This window comes from Ictalurus punctatus, chromosome 12, assembly GCF_001660625.3.
Source record: "Ictalurus punctatus breed USDA103 chromosome 12, Coco_2.0, whole genome shotgun sequence".
In the NCBI taxonomy this organism is placed as follows: Eukaryota; Metazoa; Chordata; class Actinopteri; order Siluriformes; family Ictaluridae; genus Ictalurus; species Ictalurus punctatus.
Window position 1 is genome coordinate 31530050 of NC_030427.2, and position 8661 is coordinate 31538710.

The 8661-nt window shown below is 40.1% G+C and overlaps 1 long non-coding RNA gene across 1 annotated transcript; it reads right to left on the reverse strand.

The window, feature by feature from the left end:
• Positions 1-354: 354 nt before the first annotated feature.
• LOC128634059 (uncharacterized) lies at positions 355-4872 on the reverse strand. The gene is made up of 3 exons (XR_008397248.1): positions 4759-4872; positions 4329-4472; positions 355-3236 (listed from the first exon to the last, which is right to left on the reverse strand). It is a non-coding gene; the product is annotated as an uncharacterized LOC128634059 (long non-coding RNA).
• Between the last annotated feature and the right edge of the window lie 3789 nt (positions 4873-8661).

Below are 8661 nucleotides of genomic sequence, written 5' to 3' on the forward strand. Positions count from 1 at the left end.
TCCAATTGTAAGTAGTTTTAATAATAATAAGCTCTTCCTACTCTTTACACCAAATGCTGAACAATTACCAGACAATAACTAGAACACTAAGGAGTTAGAAAGAGCGTTACTTGTATAATTTATGTCAGCTCTAGCTACATGTTGTTATGCTTGTTGTATTTTTTCATAAATACAACACCATTGATGAAAAGAAGAATGTTAATAAAAGGAGATATGTTTGCAAAAGCAAATTATTGAGAGACCAAAATAAAAATTTCATAACCTATGTATATGGTATGTTGTGTTCTTGTGTGTATTTGTTGTGTGCCTTATATCTTTGGTGAATAAAGAGTTTCTGAGTCAGATTCTCTCGAGGGTCCTTTTATTTACAAAAGCATCACAAGACACACTGAGACTCTTACTAACATCACAAGACATGAAGACCTGCTCTGATAATGACATAACTCTCACTGCAGTGAATAACTGCAGAAATCCCCCTCGTAATCGAGCATCAGAATCATTTTATTGTTTTTTTCAGAAATGTTTGACTTGATGGGAATTAAAAATGAAGAACTGGAAACTCAACTCAAGATGCGAGTCAGTCGTTGAACAAATCATTCTGTGGGGTGAGAGGGTAGACAATTCCATCATAAGATTTCTGAGGTTTTCAGTCATCCAGCTCATGTTGAATGTCATGTAATGGGTAAATAGTAAACCTAGGTGACTGGACATTAACGAAGTCATTGAGCTGCCCAAGTGGGACATCGTTTAACTAGCTAATGGGATCCTGAAATTGAAAATTTGTTCCCTACAAATGAGGAACTGTTTACAAACTACTACAATGAAATGAGGAAAACGTCATATTTGCGTTTATTTGGTAAATGGTCTGCACTTATATAGCGCTTTTATCCAAAGCGCTTTACACTGTGTCTCATTCACCCATTCACACACACACTCATACACCAATGGTAGCAGAGCTGTCATGCAAGGCACTAACTTGCCATTGGGAGTAACTTGGGGTTCAGTGTCTTGTCCAAGGACACTTCGGTATGTGGAGTCATGTGGGCTGAGAATCGAACCGCCAACCCTACGATTAGTGGACAACCCGCTCTACCACCTGAGTCACAGCCACCCATTTGCTTTTTTCTATTCCAGAGGCTCCTCTGTAGTTAAAAGGAAGTAGTTAACAGAACACAACCTTATTTAGCTAGCTGATGTGACTAACTTAATAGCTCGCTAGTCACTAAGTCTCATCTGCTGGTTTGTCTTACCAATGCCATTCAATAAACAAACATAGTTAAAACATAAATGTTATATTTGGATTTTAAATGTTTATGTGAGATTAGGCTAACTTATGTTATGAGTCATTAATATTTCAATATAATTGTGTTGAGTATGAGAAGTAGTTCATCAGTACAAAAGTAGCTGCTCTAGTTCAACTGTGTGGTCCAGTGGTGAATGTGGGTTACCCTGCTATCGTAATGTGATAGAATTAGCAGGCTGATCAATAAACATCTAAATCATTGGTCACAGAACCCTCTTCCTCGAGTTCTACCTTCCTGAAGTTTTCATCTCCAACCAAAGTCTCACATGTGTGTTTTAGATGATCAAGAACTTCTTAAGGCTACTAGTGATTAGATGGTCAGGTGGGCACCATTATGTTTGGAGATAAAGTCTTCAGGAAGGTAGATCTCCAGGAACAGGGTTGGTGACCATTGATCTAGTCAACATCGATGATATATGGTCTATACTCATTTTTATTCATGTAAATGCTAGGTAATGTGGGCTCTAACTTTATAGTGCAAACACACTCACACACTTTTGGAACCACGGCAAAATCCTTGATCTCAAGTCTACACATATTAGCACACACTATTACAGACACACGTACACTCCAGAGCCAGACATCTCAGCTGGCGTTGAAACAAACAAAAAAAAGGCACATGACAAAGTTGCCATGGCAATAAGTGTTCCCTGAAAATGTCTAAAAGGCTCACAAGAAAGAAACACACACACACACACACACACACACACACACACACACACACACACACACACACGCACACACAAAAAAAGAAGAAGGTTCAGATCTCTTCATCTTATCAGGCACAGTGTGACCTGTCTACAGGAACAAAAGAAACGTGGTAAAAAAGGCAAAGTGTCACTGTCTGACATTTGTAGCTGGAGCTCCATTTTAGGTTCATTATGTGGCATTATGTATAATTACCATTAAAATGAGAGAAAAAAATGAGATATACATCCAGCAGCTACTCATGATAAAGCCACACTTAATGCCTGATCACACACACACACCATCACAGAACATTCAGGTGTTCATGCATTTTCCTGCCACTTGTAATGTTTTAAACCAGATCCAGCTTTGAGTTTAACTTTAGGTTTAGCTTTAAATTTGGGTTCAGTTGCTATACAGCTTTTATACATTTTATAAAAATAAAAATAAAAAAGACGAACATTTGGCTCCTAGACCATTTAAAGTCTAAAGGTTATGCTTTTGGGTCCTGTGAAGGTTTACATAATATTTATATATTCAAGAATTTATGAATATTCTTATAACATGAATATATTACAAGAATTTATGTCTCTGACACTAGGTTTGTCTGCGTGTCCATCCGAGATACTGAAAACATATTTGTTTACTCAAGCTTACCATGAATAGACTTTCTTTTACACAAAGTACACAGTCTTATCCATTATGGGATAGTAAGCATACCTAACAATCTCTCCCTCTCTTTACATCCCTCTCCCTCTCTCCTTCTCTCAAGCCACACATAATATTATGGAGATCCTGATCCTTTCTGCTCTCCGGACCTGCTTCATCCATCCTGATGCCTTACCTCTGGATGGAGCTCTCATCAACTGGAGGCTACATTCTGCCACTGAGGATGACCCCAAGCAGTGCAGCCTGGAGATTGCTGAGGACGGTACCACTTGAAGTACCATGGAAATGGTTTTGGACCTCAATTCCACATGGACGTTCTCGCTGTGGTTGCTGGGACTACGGTTGCTGCGATGGCCTTGGGACTGCAATTACCACATGCAGTTTTACACTCAGGTCTCCTTTAGTGAACAGTGGACTAGTTCAACAAACAGACTTCATATAAACACCATAATGAACTTTAATTCACACTATCCGCTGTTACCCAGATGAGGACGGGTTTCCTTCTGAGTCTGGTTCCTCTCAAGGTTTCTTCCTCATATCCTCTTAGGGAGTTTTTCCTCACCGCCATCACCACCGGCTTGCTCAACAGAGATAAATTCACACACTTAAAATCAGTATACTGTGTTTATATGGATCTGTAAAGCTGCTATGAGACAGTGTCCATTGTTAAAAGCGCCATACAAATAAAATTGAATAGAATTAGTTTGATATCTCAAGAACAAGTGGTTAAATGATTGTAGGATTTATACTGAATTATCATCACAACGAACAGATGAACTGATTAGATTTTGGAACTGACCCAAACATTGTCAAGATCACAGCAAGGTCTGAAATGTTTGAAATAGATTTTCTTCAGTAACTTCCTTCCTTTTTGAATTATATCATAAGAAAGGTATGTGGCATTCAAATTAGTAACAGGAAGGACTGGTATTATTAAAGTATTATTGTTGGCATTTCCACTGGGGTTTATTGCATCGAGTTCTACAGGTTTACGCTCATTTACATTTTAATAATGTTTGTTGGAAGGTTGACTGAGCAAACCATTATTTTATCACGTTATTTTTTTTTTTTTAAATTTGCAATGTTGAAATCTAACTTTCTTAAAACCTTTTAAATGCTTTACTTAGAATGTTTTTGTTTCTTCTGGGAACTGGGGTCTTTCAGCTTAGTGCTTTGGTTTTTAGTTTGGTCTGAACTTTGGGTTTGGTTTAGCTGTGATTTGGGGTTTGTGTTTTTCTTTGTGGTCAAAGTACTGCTTTGTTTTGGGATCTGGATTTTGACCTTGGCACACAGCAGGTGGCCTTAGATCACCTAGAAATCAATCTGACAAGCTGAGGAAGAGTTCACAGTAATTATTATGAGCAGTTGCAAATCAGTTGACAAGAAAAGCTTGTGACCTCTTTCCTCATATATAAATAATAACTCATCAACTGTGATAGACGTGCTGAAATGTTTTCAATTCATAGGTTCATCAACAAACTGTGACCACATTGGATACTGACAGTCATTTGCTAGATTTTTAGCTTGTATGACTCTCTCCCTAACAGTAAGATCTTGGAAAATCCTGGAAAGAGCCTGAAAGGTACACCTTTAGCCCAGCGTAGGAGGAGAAAAAATGTTACTCCTCCAGAAGCTAAATATAAAACCCACAATACTGAACTTAGGTCACCTGCTTAAGTTTATCTGCCTCAGGAATGTTCTCCCGGAACATTCAAACATTCAGCATCCTTCCATATGTGTGATTTTAGCCTGGGTTTGAGCCGGCTGTGATGTCAAGGAAAGGAGTTTTTCCAGACTAAAACATTGCATAGACCTACAAAAAAAAAACAAAAAAAAAAACAAGACTTCATAGTCTTTAGTACGTTTGCATTCTCAGATTATGCCATAGAGTTATTATCTCAGTGTTTTCAGCTGCATAGAATTATTACTTCAACAATCTGAGCTCCACATAATTATTACCTCAGTGTTCTCAGTTAGCTCCATAGAATTATTACCTTAGCGTTCTCAGTTAATTCAATAGAATTATCACTTCAGGGTTCTCAGTTAACTCAATAGAATTATTAGCTCAGTGTTCTCATTTAGCTCAACAGAATTATTACCTCAGCACACTCAGTTAACTCCAGTGTCAGCGCTTTGTTTCTCTCTTTCTCTCTCCATGCTCTTTCACTTCTCTGTTGCGTCCTCACGTCTTTCCACTTTCTCACGTCTGTCCCTGTCTTTCTTTGTAACACCCCCCCCCCCACACACACACACACACTCCATTACACAAACCCTTCAGCAGCTAGACGAGAGAGAAGAGAAAGACCACTGTAATAGCTGAAAGAGTGTGTGTGTGTGTGTGTGTGTGTGTGTGTGTGTGTGTGTGTGTGTGTGTGAGAGTGTGTGTGTGAGAGAGAGAGAAAGAGAGAGAGAGAGAGAGAGAGAGAGAAAGACAGCATATATGCTGCTGCTGTTAATTGCTCCACATTTGGTTAACACACTGAAAACTGTATTATCACCTAATCTACGGTCCACTTTGAACATGCTGCCTAAAACCCAATTAGCGTTAAAGCTAATTATCAGTAAATTTACTAAATGATTTCAACATTTTAATTTGGCACAGAGGTAGCCTTTTAACCCATACACACACACACACACACACACACACACACACACACACACACACACACACACACACACACACACACACACACACACGCACATTTCTTTCTAAACATAGTTGTATTTGGTGTTAAAGGTCATTTTTGAGTTACAGACATGTCAGAACTCACCAGAAAATCACGTACCACATAGCATGAAAACAAAATGATCGTTTTACCACAAAAACTCTACACTCTCAGAAATAAAGGTGCCAAACTGTGTCTTACCTTGTTACTGAAGCCTTACCATCAAGTGTCAATCTTGTGTACCATATGTGCATATCTTTATACTTTATATTGACATATAATGTAAAGTACATAATTGGCACATAATTTATGCACATTTAATGTTTTAATCTAAGAGCTGATTAAAGGTACACCACATGCACCTTCCCAGGTAAAAGATACAAACTACAGGTACAAAACCTCATCTTGATGTCATCACCCAAGCAATGAGGAAAAGTTCAGTTTGGAAGCTTTATTTCTGAGAGTGTTCCATATGGTGATGGTAAAACTAAAATACTCATGTCATAAGTTACACATACATTGATAGTTTTTTCCCACATTAATGAAATCAAAACATTCTCCATTTACTGTGCCAGAAAGTGAAAGTGAATGAGACCATAAAGGGGGTGGGGCTTCCAGGTGGTGTCAGTTACTAATCAGAGAGTTCAAAACATTTCAGTTTCAAACACTCGTCTCCCTTTTGTTTGAGAGAAATGCACTGCTCTGTTGATGTATTTTGAGTGATAAACTCGTACAAGCCATCTCTGGTGTTAAATGACAAAATGCATAAAAGGTTGGCAAGTCTGGAAATATAATATAATCAGAGTAAACATCACTGGATATTGTGGACAGGGAGACAGTGGAAGGAGGCTATAATTTCTGAAACAAAAATAATAATAAGTTGCTATTGTGATACTAAAGTTTCCTATGTGATTTACAACATATGGCCAAAAGTATGCCATATCTCTGCTGGGGTGGTAATATAGTATGAAAAACACACAGAGAACACAATTGTTGTTTAAATAAAGTGCTAATTTAAGTACTTGGAGATGAGGTAGGTCTTTAGACATTGTTTGAAGACCACCAGTGACTCAGCCAGTCAGACATCTAGGGTAAGTTCGTTCTACCACCTGGTGCCAGAACAGAGAAGAGTCTTGTTGCATGCCTTTCTTGTACCCTGAGAGATGGTGGGACCAGTCGAGTGGTGCAAGAGGATCAGAGGGTGTGTGGTGCAGTGCAGGGTGCTTTGAAGAAATAAGTGGTTTGAGGAAAGTGGGTGTTGGTCTGTTTTTGGCTTTGTAGGCAAGCATCAATGTTTTAAACAAAGGGAAGGAAACTTGAAAACAAGTCCTGAAGCTCCATTCTGGATCAGTTGCAGAAGCTGAATGGTGCTCAGAGGCACACCTGCCAGGAGGGAAAAGGACAGTTGACTGTCCATGGTTACCCCAAGGTTGCATGTAATGACAGAAGGTGAGATCTGAGAGTTGTCCAGGGAGATCTCAAGATCTTGCTTTAAATCCAGATTAAAAACACATTTCTTTAGCCTAGCATTCACATAACGCATCGCATAACATTGTACTAATTGTCTCTGCCTGAACTAATACTTCTCCATTTGTTTCCACTTCCTACCTCGAGATGCCCATCCCAAGGTAATCTACAAAGATTACAGATGATGCCAACACCTGCAAAGACACATATAATCATCACTATAACAAGCTCTACATGTTGCTCATGGGATAGCCTGACCTGTTCTGCTCTCCGGAACGGCCTGGACCGTCCTGGTGCCCTGCTTCTGGAGTTCTCGTCGCTTGGAGGCCAGTCACTGTTGCTGAGGATGGTCCCCTATGGACTGCCTGGGGACACACTTGGAAACCAGGGAGATGGCATTGGACTGCAATTGATGCAGGCAGTTCTGGTGCAGTGTTTGGGACTGCGGTTGCAGTGATGGTTATGGACTACAATTGCACAAACAGACTTTGCGCTGGGTCTCCATCGGTGGATAGTTCATGATTTTAGTGGAATAGACTTCATGTTGAGACTGTGGTGAATTTCCTGATCATACAGTTGCACTCTTTGTTTTATTGTACAGCACACAGTTATAGAAGGGACCTATTTATAAATACACTTCCTCATATTATTTCTGGGAGTTTTTCCTCGCCACCATCGCCTCCGGCTTACTCATTAAATTGATCAATTTAAATTTAGATCTCCATCCATCCATCCATCTTCTATACCGCTTATCCGCTTATCCTTTTCAGGGTCAGGGGGAACCTGGAGTCTATCCCAGGGAGCATCAGGCACAAGGCGGGGTACACCCTGGACAGGGTGCCAATCCATCGCAGGGCACAATCACATACACACTCACACACATTCATACACTACGGACACTTTGAACATGCCAATCAGCAAACCATGCATGCGTTTGGACTGGGGGAGGAAACCGGAGTACCCGGAGGAAACCCCAGCAGCACGGGGAGAACACGCAAACTCCGCACACACAGGGCCACGGTGGGAACCGAACCCCTGATCCTGGAGGTGTGAGGCAAATGTGCTAACCACTAAACCACCATGCGTGGTGATCTGAAATTGATATATTTCTGTAAAGCTGCTTTGTGACAATGTCCATTGTGAAAAGTGCTATACAAATAAAACTGAATTGAATTTAACTGAAAGATCTTGATGTGGGGATGAATCACCTGGGATGAACAGCAGTTGAGTTTTGCTGGGATTAAGTTTCAGCTGCCATCCATGATTAGATGTCTGCCAGACATACTGAGATCTGAGCAGAGAAATGAGTGTCTGAGGAAGGGAAGGAGAGGATGAGTTGAGAGTCATCCACATAGCAGTGGTAATATAACCTGAGTGAGGATATGATCTCACTAAGAGAGCGAGTATTGAGAGAGAAACAGAAGAAAACCAAGCAGTGAGGCTTGTGGGGATACTAGTAAAGAGGCTACATGGGGCAGATGTGGATCCCCTCCATGTCGCCCGATATGAGAAACCGTCCTAGTAGGAAGCAAACCATTGTGATGCTGTGCCACAAATTCCAAGACTCATGAGGATGAACAAGAGAGTCGTGTGGTTGACAGTGACCTGCTGAAAGGTTGAGAAGTATGAGGACTGTTGACACCCAACTTGTCAAGCCATTTCTTCATGGAACTTGGTTTCTGCACAGTGGTACAGTCATGTTGGAATAGGAAAGGTTCTTCTCCAAACTGTTGCCACGAATGAATGACAAACGTGTTAACAAACCAGATCTGTTTCATGACCCACTTTCTTTTAACCTGGTTAGCTAAAACTACACTGCGGTATATGTGAATTTATAAAAATAGCATTTTATCATTTCAGTTTCTTTGA